Source organism: Molossus molossus, unplaced genomic scaffold (genome assembly GCF_014108415.1).
Source record: "Molossus molossus isolate mMolMol1 unplaced genomic scaffold, mMolMol1.p scaffold_m16_p_8, whole genome shotgun sequence".
In the NCBI taxonomy this organism is placed as follows: Eukaryota; Metazoa; Chordata; class Mammalia; order Chiroptera; family Molossidae; genus Molossus; species Molossus molossus.
In genome coordinates, this window is record NW_023425402.1 from 41,627,091 (window position 1) to 41,650,026 (window position 22,936).

The 22,936-nt window shown below is 38.5% G+C and overlaps 1 long non-coding RNA gene across 1 annotated transcript in view; it reads right to left on the reverse strand.

Annotated features, from left to right (window-relative positions):
* The window catches only part of LOC118621797, a 50,634-nt gene that overhangs the window by 10,884 nt on the left and 16,814 nt on the right, over window positions 1-22,936 (reverse strand). Inside the window, exons 2-3 of the long non-coding RNA XR_004957790.1 lie at window positions 3,035-3,173; window positions 572-621 (exon numbers count right to left, since the gene is read on the reverse strand). This is a non-coding gene — a long non-coding RNA (uncharacterized LOC118621797). The remainder of the gene's footprint in view (window positions 1-571; window positions 622-3,034; window positions 3,174-22,936) is intronic.

Genomic DNA, 22,936 nt, shown 5'->3' on the forward strand with positions numbered 1-22,936 from the left:
CACTAATCATCAGAGAGATGCAAATTAAAACAACAATGAGGTATCACCTCACACCTGTCAGAATGGCCGCCATCAACAAATCATCAAACAATAAGTGTTGGCAAGGGTGGGAGGACTCTAGTACACTGTTGGTGGGAATGCAGACTGGTGCAGCCTACTATAGAAAACAATATGGTGTTACCTCAAAAAATTAAAAGTTGAATTGCTGTTTGACCCATTGATCCCACTTCTAGGAATATACCCTAAGAAGTCTGAAACACCAATCAGAATAATATATGTACCCCCATGTTCATAGCAACACTATTTACAAAAGCTAGGATCTGTAAGCAGCTCAAATGTCCATCAGTAGATAGACAAGTGGATAAAAAAGCTGTGGTATATATACACAATGTCAGGGAGGGAGGAGGAGGAGTGATTCAGTGGGGGGAAAAGGAGAAACATGTGTAACAAAAATAAATTAATTAATTTAAAAAAACATTTCCAAAAAAAAAAGGAGCTGATGTTTTACATATACGCACTGATTATAATTATAAAAATCTAACCTAAAAAAAAAATCAACTTAAATACATACCTTGGTGAAAGTAGTATAGAGAGAAGAATGTTAGTAGGTTTGATGAAGTCCTGTTAGATACAAATAAGAATGACAGAAAATTAGTAACACAACAAATTTCCATGTAATTATCATCTGAATTTAATAATTATTCACATTTTGATTAGGGAGCAGTTCTTTCTCTGGTTTTCTACTACCAAATGCCAATATGAATAATATTAAGTTAGCAATAACAGTTTGATAAGTCAAAAATAAAGGAATGGAGCTAAATTCCTGATTTTATATCATACCTAGTGTTTGTTTTTGCAATAATGTTACCCATTATGGGTGGATCCCTATTTGAGTTTTTCATGAATAATCCTCATGTCTATATTTTTTTCCCTTTGAAACAAGAAGGTGCTTGATCATTCATTCTCACTGGACTGCACTATTTTTTAATATAGAGAAAAGATCATTCCTATGAAATAGTTTGGATTTGGGAGCCCCATACAGAGAAAAGGAAAGCAATCGATATTAATTTTTTTTTAATCCTCACTTGAGGACATTTTTGCATTTATCTTCAGATAAAGTGGGAAGGACAGAGGGAGGAAGAGAAAGAGAAACATCGATGTGAAAGACACATTGAGTGGCTGCCACCCACACAACCCTTGGGGTCGGGGACAAACTGCAACTGAGGTATGTGCCCTTAACAGGAACTGAACCTGGGACCTTCTGGCTGTTTTCAGTTTTTGGCTATTCTGAAAAAGCTGCTATATACATTCATGTGTGGGTTTGGGGGTGAACCTGGGAAGAAGATTGCTATATCTAATGGTAAGCCTATTTATAGTTTTTTAAAGAACTGCCAAATAGTCTTCCAAAGAGGCTGTACCACTTTACCTTTCCACCAGCAATGCCTGATTGATATAGTATTCTTTGTGTAGAGAAAAAGAGATTTTATTATATGACTTTCACTTTAATTATAGGAGAATATCTCTGTGAAGCTGTTGCCTCTGCACCCAATACAAGAACCCTGGGTCAGCAGATAAAGAAATGGGAACTAAAGTGAGATGTGAAATGAAAGAAGTAAGGACAAACCTGCAAGGTTAGGTTAGAACCCCCAAGGACAGACTGGAAGCTTTGTCAATATTTCACCACTTTGATGCTTCCAACTTCAGTGATTGGGGAGATGTATCACTTTGCTAGAGCTGTCATAACAAAGTGCTAAAATGGGGTTGCTTATGAAAGAATGTATTTAGTTCTAGAGGCGATTAGTCAGAGATCAAAGTGCCACCAGGACTGGCTCCTTTCGAGAGCTGAGAGAGAAACTATCCCATGCCTCCTATTTCTTAGCTTCTGTTGGTTTGCTGACAGTCTCTGATGTTCCTTGACTTATGCTGAATCACTTCAATTTCTTCCTTCATTTTCACATGGCATTTTTCCTGTGTGCATGTCTGTCTTTGTACCTAAATTCTCGCATTTTATAAGGATACCAGTTGTGTTCGATTAGAGCCTACCCTAATGGCCTTATTTTAGCTTGATGACCTCTTCAAAAAGCCTATCTCTCTCTCTCTATCTCTCTCTCTCTTTTCTTTTTTCAGTCGAGTACTATTCTATTGGGTAACTGTACCATAGCTTTTTTATCCACTCATCTAATGATGGACACTTAGGCTGTTTCCAGATCTAGACTATTATAAATGATGCTGCTCTGACCATAGGGGTGCATATATTCTTTTGAATTCATATTTTGGATTTCTTAGGATATATTCTCAGAAGTGGGATCATTCAGTCAAAAGGCAGTTCCATTTTTACTTTTTTTTTACCACAGCATCGATGAACCTGGAGATTATTATGCTAAATAAAATCAGCCAGACAAAGACAGACAAATACCATATGATCTCACTTATATGTGGAATCTAATGAACAAAATAAACTGACAAAATAGAAACAGAGGCATGGACACAAGGAACGATTGACAGCTGTCAGAGGGGAGGGTGGTTGAAGGAGTGGATAAAAGAAGGTGAAAGTATTAAGCAAAAAAGCATATATGTATAACACAAAGACACAGACAACAGAGTGGTGATAGCCAGAGGGAAAGGGGGTGATGTGGAGTTGGGCAAAGAAGAGGAAATGGGGACGAAAAGAGACTTGGCTTGGAGTGATAGGCTCACAATGCAGTATACAGATATATATATATTTTTTTTTAGATAGAGTGGAAGGGAGGGAGGAAGAGAGAGAGAGAGAAAGAGAAACATTGATGTGAGAGAGATACATCGATTGGTTGCCTCTCACAGGACCCCAACCAGTGCTGGGTATCGAACCTGCAACTTAGGTACATGCCCCTAACCTAGGAATCAAATCCTTCAGTCTGCAGGTCAATGCTCTACTGAGCCAAACTGGCCAGGGCTGCAGACGATTTTTTTAATTTAGTTATACACTTGAAACCTGTATGGTTTTACAAACCAATGTCACCCCCAATAAATTCAATGGGAAAAATAATAACCCTACCTCCAAGTATGGCCTATTTTGAGGAACTTATGGTTAGGGCTCCAACATATCTTCTTTGTGGGGGTCACAATTCAACCATTAACAGGAGACAAACATGCACTTCGCCCAGGATTCAGTGCAGGATAAATAGAAAATCTGGCTGAAAAAGAAAGCTATAAATCAGGGCTGCCTATGCCAACAAGTTGACCAGCAAATAAGCAACAAAATGTGTGTGACCTCCAACAGTGCCTCCCTCCTGCCTTGCTTCATTCAACCTGCTACCAATTAAAAGAAGTCTGCTGCTTTACATATGCATCCCAAATCCCATGCAAATATTCTCTTGTGGCCCACACTAACCAGAACTATGCAGGGAAGGGAATCCCGGGAAGAGTAGTTCTAGCTTAGGTAGGTTGACACAATACAACTCATACATTCAATACAGACAGAATGCAATTTTAAAAAATGGATAACGTTTAAATATAGCCTTTATAATATAAGACATATGAATCATGAAAAGGAATTCATCCTCATTAGTATTCAGGAAATAAAAATTAAAATAAAAATGAGATACATAGATCCACAGATCAAAGTAATGGTTGTCCAAGGGGAAGGGCATTGCGGGACTGGGTGAAAAATGTGAAGGAATTAAGAAGTACAAATTGTCAAAATGCCAAAAGTTAAAGACAAAGAGAGAATCTTAAAAGCAGCAAGAGAAAAGCAGTTCATTACCTACAAAGGAGCTCTCATAAGACTGTCAGCTGATTTCTCCAAAGAAACTTTGCAGGCCAGAAAGGAGTGGCAAGAGATATTCAAGGTGATGAAAAGCAACGACTTACAACCAAGATTACTCTACCCTGCAAAGCTATCATTTAGAATCGGTGGCCATATCAAGAGTTTCCCAGAAAAGAAAAAGCTAAAGGAATTCATTACCACCAAACCAGTATTATATGAAATGTTGAAAGGTCTTCTTGAAGGTGAAGAACAAAAATTTTAACAATAAAATGGCAATGAATACATATCTATCGACAATTGAATCTACAAACAAAATGAACAAGCAGAACAGAAACAGACTCATAGATATAGAGAACTTTTTGTTGCTTGCCAGATGGGTGGGGGATGGGCAGATGGGTAAAAAGATGAAGGAATTAAGAAGAATAAAATGGTTGTTAGACTGATGAACCTCAAAGGGAAGTGGGGAGGGAGGGCGGGATGAGATAAACCAAAGAACTTCTATGCATATATGCATAACCAATGGACACTGACAATAGTGTGAGGAAGGCAGGAGAGGGGCGGGATTGGGGAAGAGGGGGTCAATGAGGAAAAAAAGGAGGGAACATCTGTAATACATTCAACAATAAAGATGAATTTAAAAAAATAAAAATTTTTTAATATATTTTTTTAAAGTACAAATTGGTTTTCACAAAATAGTCATGGGGATGTAAAGTACAGCATAGGAAATATAGTCAATAATATTGTAATAACTATGTATGGTGCCTGGTGGATATTTGAAATATCAGGGGGACCACTTTGTAAAGTATATGATTGTCTAATCTGTAGGCTGTATTCCTAAAACTAACACAAAAATGATATTGAATGTAAATGGTAATTGAAGAAAAATAAAATTAAAATTAATAAACAAAGGCTACCTGCCTCCACAAAAGAAAATCACAATGAAATAATCACACAGCCCTGGCCAGTTTGGCTCAGTGGTTAGAGCGTCGGCCTGCGGTCCGGAGAGACCCGGGTTCGGTTCCCGCTAAGGGCACGTACTTCGGTTGCAGTTTGTCCCCGGCCCTGGTTGGTCGTGCGGGTGGCAGCCACTCGATGTGTCCCTTCACGTCGATGTTTCTCTCTCTCCCTTCCTCTCTCTCCCTCCCACTCTATCTGTACAAAAAAATGGAAAAATATCCTCGGGTGAGGATAAAAAAAAAAAAAAAAAAGATTGAAATAATCACACAATGGTTAATATTAAACAAAATCCCCCACAAATAAATAATATCAAATTGTTGATGGGGATGAGTTTTTAAGTTTATTTCATCTTGAAACACATGAAAATATTTTGTCCAGTCATTATCTTAAGCAGACCTTAATATAATTGTAGTAATTGATAATGTTAATGTGTTTTTACATCTTACTTCTATAATTACCAAGTAAAATGAGTACAGCAATGTGGTAAGCAGAATAATGGTCCTCAGAATGTTCATATCCTCATCTCCAAAACCTGTAAATATGTTAGCTTGCAAGGCAAAGGGGAATTAAGGTCTCGGAGAAAAGTCAAATTGCTGATCAGCTGACCTTAAAATAGAGAGATTATCCTGGATTATTCGGCTGGGCCCACTGTAATCACAAGAGTCTCTAAAAGAAAAAGAGAAAGCAGAAGAGTGAGAGCCAGAGAAAGAGATATAATGAATGCAAGGGCAGAAAGATGCTACATTACTAGCTTAAAGATGGAAGAAGGAGGCACAAACCGATGAGCGCGGGCAGTCTCCAGAAGCTGGAAAAGAGAAGGAAGTAGATTCTCCCCTGGAGCCACCAGAAAGAAACACAGCCCTGCTGTCATCTTGATTTTCTCCCCATGAGACCTGTGCTGTATTTCTGACCTACAAAACTGTAAGATAATAAATTTGTGTATTTACGCCAGTAGGTTTGTGGTAATTTGTGACAGCAGCCAGAGAAAACTAATATAAGTAGATATTATCACCCCCATTTTACAGATAATAAAGTAAAGCAGAGAAGTCAAGCATTTGGGCTATCATTAAATGATGACAAAGTCCAGATGAGACACTGCTCTCCCATTTCAGGACTTTTTCCACAGCACCAACAAGGCTTTTCCTTGTGTGAGCAGGTTAATGTCAACACAAGACTCAAAGAAATTACAAGTTGTGGCTTTCTTCCTTTTATTTTCTTTTTTCTTTATTGAAGTAACATAATATTATATATAGGTCATGGCTTTCTGATAAAAAAAAAAAGTCATACACATTTTCATTCACAAAACTTCATGGATTTGAGCTGAAATAAATATAACACAAGAGGACTTTACATAATCTTGCTTTGCCCAAAGATATATCAGCTATATAAACTGCACACAAAAAACAAAAATTTCAGTTCGAGGACCTAGAAGACATTAGAGCCAACCACACATATCAATAATTTCAAATCAATTTGTGTTAATGTGCCTCCTATAACGTAAGGCTAGGAATCTCAGTTTATAAGAAATCAAATATATTACCCTGACCTTTTTCAAGAATTATAAAATGGTTCAGAGAAGTAGTTGTCCTGTTTGGACAGTATGTCAAGTGTTGAGTTAATACATCTCGTTAGAAACTGTTTTAACACATTAAATTATGAAGCAATCTAGAATGTCCCCTAGGGCTTTCTGGTCTTGACAGCATAAACAAGTAGTTCAGAAGTTAATATAAGGGAGGGCACAGCAGCTCTACATTTTCCAACTTCATGGGGCATCACTTGAAAGACATGTGAGTAGTGACTCCTAGAATTGTGTATTACAATGTCCCTGGTTCAAGAATAAAAAATAAATTTTGGGATTGTTCTGCCTGTCATACTCATAACTCTGTCCTTGTTCATAGAGAGAAAGGTAGTTAAGCACTGTGATTTATGGAAGGAAGAAGGCAAGTCAGAAGGTATGAAATTCTACCCCAAATATATTCCTTTGGATTGAGGTTTTCTAAAACTCCACATACCTGTTTATTACTTTTATTATTAATACTTACTCAAATACTAGCCATTTATTATAGAAAAATTTTAAGACACTGAGAAAAAATCTGTAATTCTATTACTTAAAGAGGCTTCTTCCAGCCTTCTATCCTTCGGTACTACCTATACTTGTATAGATAGCACATGCCATTGCCCACATTGGATCTCTCCCTTAGTAGGTGCAGCCTCTGTAATTGCGGAGGTAATGAGGACTGGGAGATGTTACTATCCTTCTGAAGTAAAAGAGGTCCCAGAAGGCTGGCAATGAACAGCCAATCTCAAGGTACGCATTTTTTGACAGTGACATAAATGTGCCTCAAGAAACCAGCTCCCACAGCAAAATATTTCCCAATCATCCCAAGTCCTGCCCTCCACTCCCACCTCTACACCTCTATATTTTATATTATATGACTTATGAGAGTGGAATCTATCAGAAGAAATGAAAGAAGTCAGGAGACTTCATCCCCAATTTGGAGAAGCTTGTGTCTGAGCTTTGCCTTCCATCTTCTTGTGAGCTCCTGTTACCTAGTGATGTTTAATATCTTCCCCACAAACACTAATGTCAGGCTTTAATGATAACTCGACATCAAGGGGATAGCTAGGATTCTATCAAGAACAGTGAAATAGATATAAACAAGTATTAAACAAAGACCACATATTGAGTTGGAGATAAAAAGCCTTCCTTTTTTTTATCCTCACCCGAGGACATTTTTCTATTTTTTCTTCAGATACAATAGGAGGGAGAGAGAGAGAAACATTGACGTGAAAGGGACACATTGAGTGGCTGCCACCCACACAACCCAACCAGGGCCGAGGACAAACTGCAACCAAGGCACATGCCCTTAGTGGGAACTAAACCTGGGTCTCTCTGGACCACAGGTCGATGCTCTGACCGCTGAGCCAAACCAGCCAGGGCAAAGCCTTCTTAAACAATAAGAAAATGAAGCTTTCCACTCAATGGTCCAATGATAGAAGGCTTAATATTACTTATCACTGAATGAAGCTTAAAAATGACCCCAGTTCTTCACTTCTCCCTTTATCCACATCTTTTGCGACATGCCTTTGTACTTCTGCTTGCAAAAAAGGCAGAATTCATTACCTTACCACTTAAATCTAGACTGATCTTACAACTTGAGCCAATGGGATAGTAACACTGGTGATGCAAACAGAAGCGTGAAAAAGTTTTTTTATAACTCTGCCTGCCTCTTGCCCCCTGCTATTGCCATGAAATCATGTCCAAGTTAGCCCATTGAAAGGACAATAGATACATGAAGTGAAGCTAAGAATGTCAAAATCAACCATCAGTCTTCCACTGCCCTGATACGGGAGCAAAACTAGCCGAGAACAACAGAGTTGCCTAGCTGCCCTATATAGCTGATCACAGACACATGTGCCAGCCCAGGCCAGAAAACATCACAGATTTATGCTCTAAATAAATGCTTGATGTTGCAAACTATTGGGGTTTTTTAGTTGCTTGTTACATAGCATTATAATTATAACAGGTGACTGAAATCCTGCCCTCTGTATATTAACAGAAGAAATCAACATGATTTGTACACCACATAGATATGTGGGTAGTTGATGCTTAACTATGAAAGTGGAGATTGTTCCTGGTTTTCCCATATTAAAAATATCTAAACTCTACTTTGAAGTAATGAGCAGATGTATTGTAAGGCAGAAACTTTTCTCAGGAACTGTCTTTGAGTGGCCAGGAATGAGAGTAAGAGTGCGTAAACTGCTACAGGATCTGTTGAGGAGTAAAAAAGAGAAAGAAATCAACATTTGCAGACCAGAGTGTCTCCTCTCATCTTTTATCCCTCTAGCTTACAGCTCCCTAACATGTTCACGCAGACACCCAAACTCACCAAGATGAGCAGGTTCAGTCCACTACCAATTTCTTTTTTTTTATCCTCACCCGAGGACATTTTTCCATTTTTTGTACAGACAGAGTGGGAGGGAGAGAGAGGCAGAGAGAGAGAAGGAAACATCGATGTGAAAGGGACACATTGAGTGGCTGCCACCCGCACGACCAACCAGGGCCAGGGACAAACTGCAACCGAGATACATGCCCTTAGCGGGAACCAAACCCAGGTCTCTCCGAACCGCAGGCGGACGCTCTAACCGCTGAGCCAAACTGGCCAGGGCCACTACCAATTTCTTAATCTGAAAACAACTACCCTAACATAAAACCCATGTAAAACATAAAAACATTTTTTCTTCAACCCCTTCCCTCCTAAGCCATTTCAGGGATCCCAGCCCTTAACAGGACACCTCCCTCTATAGGTGTTCAGATCCTCCTGCCATGCCCTGGCAGCCTCCTGTGGTCTCCCACCCTTCTCTGCCCTACTCCTGATTTCCCTCCATTCTGCCATGTATCAAACCTCCTCTCGGCTGTGAGAACCTACAACACACAGTCCACAGAGGTTAGAGTGGCTGATAATTTAGGGGTTATTGTACCTTACCAGGGAGAGGGTCTAAGTGTACAAGATAGAATGACAGACATCAGTAGTAGAATAGGGAAGGAAATGGGTAGATATCTAGAAGATCAGAATACCTCCCTGGCATCCTGTGCACACACAGCCCCGGGAAGGGGTGGCTTCATGTGTGTGAGATCTATTCAGTTACAAGTGCCCTGCACTTAGAAGAATCCCACTCTTGGTTTAATGCTCTGCAGTAACTCTTCCAGGTGCTCTGAATTTTCACATTGCATTAGGCCCCACAAATCATACAGCCACATTCATTCAGATGTAACAGGTAGGTCTGCTCCTCATCAGATGTGTTATATCTTGTACAAAAGAACAGGTTTCATTTATGGAAATCATGTTTTGCATAATATTCTAGATGCTACTGACCTAATAAGCTAATGAAGTCTAATCCTCTGATAATTTAAACCTCAGTTTTTCTCTCCTCCACAATTCTGAAAATAATTGCTGAGAGGACTGTTTTGTTTCCCTCAAAACAGAAGACCCTTACCATTAATACTCCAGCACCAGGTTAAATGTACATCTGGAACTGCCATATAAAACCTTACTTCTCTTGCCTTGGTTTCACATTCTGTTCTGCAGTAGAGAAAACGGAGATCTAAAATGCAACTTTTCCCTAGAGATAACATTTTATGTACTATTTATTAAACCTACATTGTGTATCAGGTATCTAAAAGAACATACAAAAATGGCCTCTTTCTTAAACAGCCTTTTCAATTACTTCTCAAAATAATAATATCTTTGTAACTTTTCCAGAGGCTGTAAAGTCCAAGGACTAGAGTTTCCTAGAAGTGTCATTGCTGCTAGGCAACGATGAACCTGCTCACTAGGTTTTTCCATAGTCTCTCCTTGTACTATATTCTATTTCCTTCTCTATGAACATTTCCCCCACAGTCCTTTCATATCCTGTCCATACAAGGGACAAAAAAACCCAACCCTAGAACTTTGTTTCCCTTTACTTAAAAATGGATGAGACTCACTGCCCACCTCTTTAATAAAATGACACACAAACACCCATCCTTATCAAAATAGTTTTACCACTAACCTGCTAAAGAGTCTAAAATTCCAACATCTAGAATTATTCCTTTGTATCAAGAATTTCACCAGAATGTTTCTGTTGAAGTTCAACTGATACCTGGAAGAGGCAATATAATCTATATAACATTAAGCAGGAAGTAGTTAAATACTAGTATCTCCTCCACTTCTCCCTGAGTTTCTTTTAGATATGCAGAAGAGGTCAATGATGGTTAGCGGGCATATCTTCTTGTCACAAATTGGGGGATTACATACTCAGTTTATACACCAAACAGGAAGTGACTATTTCCACCAGGAGAAATTTAAACAATCTTCCCACTGACACAGGGCCTAATTATAGCAGAAAATGCAGATCATTGTAGAACACAGAAAATGCAGCCACTAGTGAGAGAAGAATCAAGACAAAGAGAACACCAAAGGGCCCTGCAACTCATAAATCTATTTCTACATTAACAGAGAACTTAGCTGCCTGAAATTATCTGACCATATCAAACAGAATCAAAGCCTTTTTGTTTTTGTATTTGTTTTTTTAGCATAAAGTGTGATCGTTGACAGAATCATGGAGTGAGGGCTGACTGCAGATAGTAAGAAACCCAAAATGAGAAAACAAAAACTCTACACAAGCATCACAGAGCAAACTCTTTTTTTTTTTTTTGGAGTTACATGTTTACTTATTGTTTAAAGTATTACAGATGTCCCTGCTTTTTTCCCCCAATGATCCCCTCCTCCCCACTGAGCAAACTTATGTAACACACAGGAGACATCAGAATAACTGAAATAACACAGGTGGTGTGGACAACAGACCAGAACAGAGACTGATTCTTGGGTCACATCTATCTATGATGAACTGAAAGATGATAACATATCTGAATGATGTTTGTATTTTTTTAATAAATGTATATAAAAATGAGTTTACATTAATGTTTAGAATGGGTAGTCACTACACAAACTTTGCTTGTCTTGGAAAAGTTCCCACTTTATAAATCCCAACAAATTTTTAGCATTAAAACATTAGTGTAAAAACAGACCTTTTTGCCGTGGCCAGTTTGGCTCAGTGGTTAGAGCATCGGCCCAAGAACCAAAGAATCTCGGGTTCAATTCCGGTCAAGGTCACAGTTGCCTATTCGATCCCCAGCCCTGGTCAGGGTCTTGTGGGAGGCAACCAATTGATGTGTCTCTCTCAGATTGATGCTTCTCTTTCTCTTTCCCTTTCTCCCTCCCTCCTTCCCTCTCTATCTGAAAAATCAATGGAAAAATATCCTAGGGTGAGGATTAAAAAAAAAAAACGAACCTCTTTATCATTGGAAGTCATTCCAAAAAAGAGGAAACAATGCAAACTCCATCTCCAACTACAATATGAGAAAGGGTGCCAAGTTCAGCAAAAGGTAAATTGGAATGTCAGAAGCTTTCAAGGAAGGACTTCTATCTCTGCAAATCTCAATGTTGAAAAATCTTCATCATTCAAAGATAGTGACACACTCAGAGAAGTGCAAGAGAGAAGGGGATGACTGAGGAATCACATACTTATACAGTCTCATGATGTGACAAGGTGGAAGACATGGATTCTGTGTTGTAAATATATCTGAAGTTACTTGGTGTAATAATTAAATAAGAACTAGGAAAAGATTTATATGAATATACTAATAGAAAACTAGAAAGGAGCGTGGAAGACAAATGACAGACTAAGAAAATTCATACTAATGTTTCCATGTAATAGATGAAAATTGTAACCAAGTATAAACCATAGATATAAAACACTTAGCAAAACAAATGTCCCTATAAAATAGGACTTCATAAACAGAATTATGAAGTAAAATCAGTGTTTCTCATTTCTTTAGCTCATTTGCAAACAACACAATTAGTTAAAGATAAGTTTGCAAATGCACTAAAGACATGAGAAAGAAAAATAAAGCCATTCCAAAAATTAAGACCACAGAAACCATGGTGGGGGAGGGGGGATGCAGGCACATGGGGAGCAAGACTGAAAGAATAATTTTTTTAAGAAACTTAAATGAAAATTATCAAAAGATCATTTAAAGATCAAAGCTAAAATGATAGCTAGGGAAGGTAAAGAAAATGGAGATGCAACTTTATATACGGTATACCTTGTTTTACTGCACTTTGCTTTATTGTGCTTCCCAGATATTGTGGGTTTTTTTTTAACAAATTGAAGGTTTGTGGCAACTCCACATTGAGCAAATATATCTCTGCCATTTTTTTTAAGCAGCATTTGCTCACTTCATGTCTCTTTGTCACATTTTAGTAATTCTTGGAATATTTCCAAATTTTTCATTATTATATTTTTTATTGTGATCTTTGATGTTACTATTGTAGTTGTTTAGGTGGCACCATGAACCACACTCATAGTAAGACAGCAAACATAATCCATAAATGCGTATGTTCTGACTACTCCACCAACTAGTCATTCCCCATCCCTCTCTCTTTCCTTGGCCCTCCCTATTCCCTGAAACACAACAATATTAAAATTATGCCAGTTAATAACATATGGCTTCTAAGTATTCAAATTAAAGAAGAGGTTGTACATCTCATACTAGAGGTTGTACATCTAGTTTTTTAAATCAAAAACTAGAAATGATTGAGTTTAATGAGGAAGGCTGAAATAAGCCTCTTGTACCAGTTAGCTAAGTTATGAATGCAAAGGAGTAGTTATTGAAGGAAACTAAAAGTGCTACTCCAGTGAGCATATAAATGATAGGAGAGCAAACCAGCCTTATTGTTGATATGGAGAAAGTTCTAGTGGTCTGGGTGGAAGATCAAACCAGCCACAACTTTCCCTTAAGCCTAAACCTAATCCAGAGCAAGGCCTTAACTTTTTTACATTTTAGAAAGGCTGAGGGAAGTGAGGAAGTTGCAGAAGGAAAGTCTGAAGCTAGCAGAGGTTGGTCGTGAGGTTTACGGAAAGAAGCAGGCTCCATAACATAAAAGCAAAAGGTAAATCAGCAAGTGCTAATGTAGAAGTTGCAGCAGGTTATCCAGAAGATCTAGCTAAGATAACTAATGAAGGTGGGAGCACTAAACATCAGATTTTCAATGTAGATGAAATAGCCTTCTATTGGGGGGCAGGGGGCATCTAGGACTTTCATAGCTACAAAGGAGAAGTTAATGCCTGATTTCAAAGCTTCAAAGGACAGGTTACCTCTCTTATTAGGGCTTTAGTTGAATCCAATGCTCATCTGCCATGCTGAAAATTCTAGGGCTTCTAAGAATTATGCTCTGTTAAAGGAATAATAAAGCCTGGATGACAGCACATCTGTTTACAATATGGTTTACTGGATATTTTAAGCCCACTATTGAGATCTACTGCTCAGAAAAATGATTCCTGGGGTTTGGCTGGATCGATTTCTTTTCAGGACTACATGGTTGAGTCCATGAAATATGGGGTATGTGGCTTTGCTTAAAACTGCTTTGCCTCTTCTGCCCAAAATGGTTCAGACAGAAGAGGCCCACAGTTCTTCGGGTGGGCAGACCTTAGAATGTTCCTCTCAGCCTAATTTGAATTAAGTATGGTGGACAAGAGGGTTTCAGACATATATGACACACCTCCCTTAGGGAAGCCCTCCACCAACTTAATCTGGGACACAGTAAAGTCAGTCTCGCCCTCTGTCACCTGGTTCTTACCTTTCCTCAGACCTTCAGTTACTATAATACTCCTTCTCGCTTTTAGGCCATATCTTTTAAACCTTCTTATCAAATTGGTCACCTCTAGGATACAACAATCCCACGTCAGGGATTCAAGTCTATCCCTATTTTGGAAGAATCAGCTAACAACCTCTCTGTTCCAGCCTTGGATCCCATTCCCTTGCCCCCTTAGATCAGGCAGGGAGAGACTTCCATACCCTATGCAGGTAAAGACCAAGAAATTACTAAAGATAGACCCTACTCTCTCACACCCCTAAAACTTTTCAGGGATGGAAGTCTCTGAGGGGGGAATGAGTCAGAATAGTAAGAAGCTAGGAAAATTCCCTGGCAAATGGAATAGGGAAACCAAGAAGATAGTTAAACAACAGTTTGCAGCCATCTAATAAGTTCTATCTTCCCTAAACCAAGGACACTTAGCAGTAAATGATTTGTACTTCTTCCCCCAACCATAGGGTAAATAGCTTAAATCACACTACTCAGAGAGAGAGCAGAAATCCAATTAGTGACTTTTATCAACCACACCCAAGGACAGAAGAAGGTAAGAAAATAAATCTAATTTTGGCACATCAGCATAAAACTAATAAATATTCTGTTGAGATCCTCCCCAAGACCTCCCCTAAACTCCCAATCTTTAAAACCCTGAAAACAAAGAACCCAGCAAGTGCTCTCCCTCTAGGGCGCATGGTGGTGCCTTTCCCCTGCCCTCCCCCCATTTCCTCCCCCACAGGCATGCATCTCCTAAACTCTAAGGGACCCCACAAGGCTTGCAACCAGGACACAATAGGCAGTGGCAGTTCCTCCCAGGTAAACCTCGTGAACCTGTCCCGAAGGTCCCCTTGTTTCTGACTTCTTAGTGAGCCAAAGCAGCCCAGCCTAGGCTCATTTTCTCACCTAGTCCCTCCTCCAATTATCCTAGGCCCTTCCTTGTTTCACTGTCCCCAGCTTTTTTTTTTTTTTTTTTTTTTTTTTTTTTTTTTAATCCTCACCCGAGGATATTTTTCCATTTTTTGTACAGATAGAATGGGAGGGAGAGAGAGGAAGGGAGAGAGAGAGAGAAACATCGACGTGAAAGGGACACATCGAGTGGCTGCCACCCACACGACCAACCAGGGCCAGGGACAAACTGCAACCGAAGTACGTGCCCTTAGCGGGAACTGAACCCGGGTCTCTCCGGACCGCAGGCCGACGCTCTAACCGCTGAGCCAAACTGGCCAGGGCTCACTGTCCCCAGCTTTAATAAGCATCCTCTAAAATTCATTTTTTTAAAAAGATTCCTGTCAAAATATTACTTCTCATTTACAATACACCTAGTCAAACAAGAGCTCTAATGGAGATGTACAATGAGATTAATGTGGTTTTCATGCAGTAATACAATAACCATTTTGTAGCCCATAGATCAAGAAGTAATTCCAACTTTCAAGTCTTAGTATTTAAGAAATACACTACATAAGGCTATGGCTGCCCTAGGTAGTGATTCCTCTGATGAATCTGAGCACAGTAAATTGAAAACTTCTTGGAAAGAATTCACCATTCTAGATGCCATTAAGAACATTCATTGTTTATGGGAAGACGTCATATATCAGCACGAGCAGGAGCGTGAATGAAGTTGATTCCAACCCTTATGGACGACTATGAGTGGTTCAAGGCTTCAGTGGAGGAAATAACTGCAGATATGGTGGAAACAGCAAGAGAACTAGAATTGGAAATGGAGCCTGAAGATGACTGAATTGATGCACTCTTGGTAAAACTTTAACAAATGAAAAGTTTATTCTTATGAATGAGCAAAGAAAGTGGTTTCTTGATATGGAATCTACTCCTAGTAGAGATAATGTGAAGATTGTTGAAATACAGGATTTAGAATATTACATAAATTTAGTTGATAAAGCGGCAACTTGGTTTGAGAGGAATGACTCCAATTTTGAAAGAAGTTCTACTATGGGTAACATGTTATCAACATCACATTCTACAGAGAAAGCATTTGTGAAAGGAAGAATTAATCAACGAGACAAATTTTATTATTGTCTTATTTTAAGAAATTTCTACAGCCACCCCTACCTTCAACAACTACTACCCTAATCAGTCAGCAGCCATCAGTATAAAGACAAAACGCTCCATCATTAAAAAATTTATGACGTGCTGAAGGCTCAGATGATGGTTTGCATTTTTTTCAATAAAGTCTTTTTAAATTAAGGTATGTACATTTTTTAGACATAATGGCATTGCACACTTAATAGAATATGGTATATTGTAAGCATACTTTTATATGCACTGGGAAACCCAAAATTTGTGTGACTCGCTTTACTGTGGTATTCACTTTATTATGGTGGTCTGGAAACACATCTACAATGTCTTCAAGGTGTGCCTGTACATATAATTGATATTCCTCTAAAAATGGAAATGAAAGCATATTAAAAGTATCATTCAAAATAACTGTACAGATAGGGACTATAGATAATAATATTGTAATAATGAGGTATGGTGCCAGGTGGGTACTAGACTTATCAGGGGGATTCACTTCATAAATTATATAAAATATAGCCACTACTCTGTACACCTGAAATTAATATAATATTTGTCAAATGTAATTTTAAAATGTAACCAACTTTAAGAGAAATAAAATAAAACTTACATCTAAAAACTGAAAATGCACACCATATCTCTGGAAAAATTAACACAAAATGATCAATGCTGAGATATATCTTAGTAAATGTATTAATCAGAGTCCCTTAAGAGACAGAAAAATCCATATAGCAATTTAATCAGGGAAAGTTTAATATAAGGAATTACTAACAATAACCGGAATTGAGGTAATGAGTAATATGGCTAATAAGAAGTAAAGAGAACTCTACAGAATACAGGAATAGCAGGTATAAGGAGCAGCTACCACCTTTGTGCCTGAGATAAGAAGAGGCACCTACCCTACCCTGCACAAGAACTAAAATCCAGATCTTGACAGAAAAGACATATCATAAGTGTGGCTCACTTGATGTTGAAGTCACTGGGAAGTAACACTAGAAGAACTTGCTGAAAATTTACCATCTGGATAAATTATCCACTGAGCGATGCCATGAATTGGAACTCACTGCAAAGCTTCCCAAGAGAGTGCCAGGAGAAGTCATTTAAGGAAACGTGTCTTGCTGGTGTCATTACATTGAGAAGTCATCTAAAGAGTACCAGGGGAAGTTGCTGGTCACTGGGCGCTGCTGACCAACCTGTGTTACAGAAGCCAAGTGCCGAAGAAACGGTACACTGTAGGAGCCAAGTACTGAAAAGCCACACACTACAGAAGCTGAACAATGGAGAAATCATCCACGTTCCTGAAGCCAGTCACTGGAGAAGTTACATGTTGAAGAACCCAGGTGCTGAAGGAGCTGCTCATGCTTACGGCAATAGGTACTGGAGAAGCTGCTAGTGGTGAAGAAGCTGCATGCTGTAGAACTCAGATGCTGGAGAAGCTGTCCATGCTACAAGAGCCAGGTAGGGAGAAGCCACCCACACTGCAGAAGCAAGGTGCTGAAGAACTCGCTCGCCCAGCACAAGCCTGGGGAGAGAAGCACACTTACTTCTCCTATGTCCCTCCTGCACCTCCTATAGGCAGAGCTCAACATTGTGCCATCTGGCTAAAGGGAAATATTTACAGTTCTCCTATGCACACCACCCCTGGGGTCTGATAACCTGACAATGGAGACTGTATAAATAAGTTAGGATGGGCAGCATTGATTTTCTGGACAAACTTTTCTTTTCAATATATGGAATAAAATCATCAATACAAAAAATTATTTCTTCACCTTTTCTGAGTTCCCTTTTTTCACAGGTAGTAGGAAATAGAGAAAGTATAAGAGAATAGAGTCATAAAGGATATTTTTGTTTAATTAAACTGATAATAAAGTTTCCTTTCTAACTGTGAAATTGTTTTATAAATAGCTCCTTGAAAAAAGAAAACTATTCTTTTAGAGCTGGGTTTCTCTGTATTACTAGCCTACACAGTGATCAAAGTATAATATTTACTTAGACTATCCCTAAGAGTACTCAGGTAAGTTGACTACCACCAAGAAGATCCCATAACCCAGAGAAAAGGTTTGTTGGCTCCTGTGTGGGGCCCAGGACAAATCTACACTGTTGTACTGTCAGCAGCTCACATTTTCTTCTCTCAGTTTTCTCCTTAAGGAGTTTAGCACTTGAAATGTTCAGAACCATTTTGGAAACAAAAATAACACTAAATTTAAGACAAAAATGTCTTGCTCGGGTCAGTGATTTTATTACTTATTTATCCAAGGGATTGAGAAGCCAACAGTCTGACACTTCTTTCAAGTAACAAAAATTTTAAATGCATAACAGGACTACCAACCCAAGTTTGAATGATTTCACATAAATTAATTAGTTGAACTTAGATATTGATAAAAACCCTTACCCAAAAGATAATGTTTTTTTTGTTTTGTTTTGTTTTTACTTTGGGTGTTACAATAAGTTTAGTGGAATAATATACAATGCATGTTTTATGGTTATAGGAAAAGAACAGGAGAATTACAGGATATAGCACAGATTTAAATATGACAATCAGTTCTCTTTCTACAACTGGGTCTGGATTTATTTTCATTCAAATGTTTTAAAGGATATTGTCAAGCCTTCAGTTGTATCACAGGAGATTCTAATTGCTATACCACTTAAAATGAAGCATTTGAGCAAATAAGCATTATATCAGAAAAAGCTTTTTAAATAAGCTTGTTAATTAGAGGCTTTGAGTCTGTAGCTTTAGTCAGAACCTATTAGCCAACACTAGAACAAAGAAATAGCTATATGGCTAATGGGATGAAAGTGCTTTCAAAGCACTGAATAGGTAATTCCAGTTTTTATACTAAGGCATTATGTAACTTATAACTCTATGCATCTACCTCTTTGACCTCCAGGTAGCTAGGGACAGCTAGAGAGACCACTCTTTTTTCTAATAGCTATTTGTACTATTGAGACATTGATATAACCCATGGTTTAATTGCTCTGTATAACAATAATTTGGATCTACCATTTCTCTCATTGGTAGCTGTGTTATTCTCTAAAAATCTAAAAGAACAAATTTCCCTGTTAAGGACTGAATGTTTGTGTTCCACCAAAATTCTTATGTTGACATCTAATTCCCAATGCTATAGTATTTGGAAGTGGGAACCTTGGGACACAATGAGGTAGTAAGGGTGGAACCCTTATGAGTGGGATCGGTGTTGTTAAAAGAAATGGCCAAAGAGCTAGCCTGCTCCTCTTTTCATTATATGAGCATACAACAAGTTGGCAGTCTGCAATCCAGAAGAGAACCTTCATCAGAACATAATCTGGGATTTGCAGCCTCCAGAACTGTGAGAAATATGTTGTTATTAAGGCACTCAGTCTATGGCACTTTGTTATAGCAACCCAATATGAACTAACACATGTCCTATCAGGAGACAAGTCAGCCTTCAAAAATGTGCATGTGGAATTCTAAAAGCTGAAGTCATTTCACCTCCTGAGCTTTACATCCTTTTCTAAGCCCTTCTCTACAGCCAATCTAAGCTCCTCTCCACTTCTAAACACACCTCGAGTTTTCCCACAGTTGTGCCTTTTCTTCACAGAAATATCTGCTGCCCTTAGCTGTGTATGTCCAAATTTCACCTATCTTCAGAGTTCCTGTGAAATAATATCTTCTCTAGAATGCTTTTCCTGATTGCCCCAGCTCAAATTGTTCTCTCCACCCTCTGAACTATAGCACTGTTTCTGTCCCTTTATATAGTATGTAATATTTTGTAATCCGTTCATGTGTCTTATTGCCTCTGCTAGACTAGAAGTAATTTCACAGCCGGGCTCATGGCTTACAGATTTTTCTTAACCCCTTTTATAACATGGCATCATGCTTTGCACATAGATGTTCGACTAGTATTTGCTGAATCAGAGATTAATCCTCCCAAAGAGATCTTTAGGACAATATTTCTTAACTCTGAGCAGGCAGAATTCAGTCTGGCAAATTAAACCTCATAGGAAGGAAAATCCAGATACCATTGAACAGTGCCCAGCCAAACTATATAGGACACTAAGGCAAAAGATAAAAATCAGTAAAACTGATCCTGTCTTCATTTAAAATTTTGACATTTTGATCATTGCGGGTATTTAAATTTTTAATCTTGATTATTCAAAAATTTTATTATTCAAATTTTGCATTAAAATACTATTTTTCTTGATATGCAAGATAAAATACTATTTACCTTGTGGCCTTAAATTAGGCAGCTGAGGCAAGTGCCTCACTCGCACTTTGTTCCCAGACCACCAATAGTCATAATCAGGTGGATGGCACATTAAAGGATCCAAATAATTTGCCCATTCTGAGCAAGATGCTGGCCCTTGTGTGGATTAGGAAAGAACTAAACAGACTTCCAAATTCTCAGATAATGTTTCTACTGTAATGTTGAGCTAGAATGTCAGCCCATTCCTACAAACACTATGCCAAGAGGGAAGAAAGACACAGATGGTCATAAATGTTGGATTCAAAACCTACAGAGGCTAACAGGATCATCCCTGGGGCAGTAAAATACATTTTCCAGACCTCGAGACTTTCCTTCCAAGCCCAACCAGATGGTACTGAAAATATGGCTACACTTCTTCCCTGGAAAGAAATAGCTCAAGAACTCAAGCAGACCTAGATCAATACTTGACATCTCCCTCGGATATTCAACCCCACCTGGTGGCCATTGAAATGCTAATTGAGGCCCATTACCAACCAGCATCAGCCCCAGCCTCGGAAAATCCTCTTACAATGAGCACCTGAGGGAGTTTTTCAGGGAACTCAGAAACCAAAGTTCTTCAGGTGACCTATACTAATAGCCTCCAGGCAAAAAAAAAAAAAAAGCTATAGGATAACTACCATTCCCTGGGCTAGCAACTCTAACCAGAAAAGTTAAAACTTGACAGTGGTTTTTAAAGTGGGTCCTCCCTGCCTCATCCAAACCCAGAAGAGGGAGCCACAAACAGCAGAACATCAATACCCACAGGGAAAATTTGGCAGACTCCAAAGCCCACTATAATAGCCAAAATGGTGAAAAACAGAAACAAAAGCCAAATGAAAGAACAAGAGACCTCCACTGAAGATGAGATGAGGTGCAGTTAAGCAAGTTAACAGAACTAGAATTCAGAGCCATGATCTTGAGGAAGCTCAACAGAATGTGCAAGGACATAGAGATGCTGAAAATAAGCCAATTGGAAATTAAAAACCACCAAGAAGAGATAAAAAATGACATATCAGAAGTGAAAAACACATTGGAAGGTCTAAAAACCAGAGTAGAGGAAGCTGAGGACCGGATCAGTGAATTAGAAGACAGGTTAGAAAAAATCAAGCAATCAGAAAACCAAAAGGAAAAAACGATTAAAAAACAGGAAGACAGCTTAAGAGAACTGTGGGACAACTGGAAACATAATAATATTTGCATCATAGGAGTCCCCGAAGAAGAAGAAAATGAGCAAGGGTTAGAGAATATATTCAAAGAAATAGTGACAGAAAGCTTTCCTAATTTGGTGAAGGAAGAAGGCATTCAAGTTCAAGAAGCACAGAGAGCCCCAGGTAAGAAAAACCCAAACAGGCCCAGATCAAGACACATCGTAATCAAACTGTCAAAAATTCAAGACAAAGAGAGAATCCTAAAAGCAGCAAGAGAGAAGCAACAGGTTACCTACAAAGGAAACCCCATAAGCCTCTCAGCTGACTTCTCACAAGAAGCACTACAGGCCAGAAGGGAATGGCATGAAGTAATCAAGGTCATGAAAAACAAGGATCTGAATCCAAGACTACTCTACCCAGCAAGGCTATCATTCAAAATAGAAGGTCAAATAAAGAGCTTCCCAGATGAAAAAAAAAAAAGGCTAAGGGAATACATTAGCACCAAACCAACACTGCAAGAAATGTTAAAGGACTGCTGTAATTAGCAGGAGAAATGGGAAGAAAAATAGAACCACACTAAACAAAAATGGCAATAAGTAAGTACATATCAATCACCTTAAATGTAAATGGATTGAATGCTCCCATAAAAAAGACATGGAGTAGCTGATTGGATAAGAAAGCATGACTCATCTATATGTTGTTTACAAGAAACCCACCTCACAACAAAAGACTCACATAGATTGAAAGTGAAGGGAAAAAAATCTTCCAAGCAAACGGAAAGAAAAAAAAGCTGGGGTAGCAATACTCATATCTGATAAAATAGATTTCAAAATGAAGGCCATAACTAGAGACAAAGAAGGCCACTACATAATATTGAAAGGATCTATCCAACAGGAAAATAAAACCTTGATAAACATATAGGCACCCAATATAGGAGCACCAAAATATATCAAAAATCTTCTGGAGGACTTCCAACGAGAAACCAACAGAAATACAATCATAGCAGGGGACTTCAACACCCCGCTGACATCACTGGATAGATCCTCTAGACAAAAAATTAGCAAGGAAACAGAGACTCTAAATGAAGCACTAGACCAAATGGATATAATAGATATCTACAGAGAATTACACCAAAAACTACAGAATTCACATTCTTCTCAAGTGCACATGGGACATTCTCAAAGGTAGACCACATGTCAGGGCACAAACTAAGTCTCTACAAGTTCAAGAAGACTGAAATCATATCAAGCACTTTCTCGGATCACAAAGGCATGAAACTAGAAATCAATTGCAAGAAGAACATACAAAGACATTGGAACACATGGAAGCTAAATAGCATGTTATTAACACAATGAATGGGTCACCGAGGAGATCAAAGAAGATATCAAAAACTTCCTGGAAACCAAGAAAATGAACACACAGCAACACAAAATCTATGGGATGCAGTGAAAGCAGTTCTGAGATGGAAGTTCATAACACTACAAGCCTACCTCAAGAAACAAGAAAAATCTCTAATAGACTATCTAACCTCACAACTTAAAGAACTAGAGAGCAAACAAAAAGAAAACCCCAGAGCAAGTAGAAGGAAGGAAATAGTAAAGATCAGAGCAGAAATAAACGACATAGAGACCAAAAAAACAA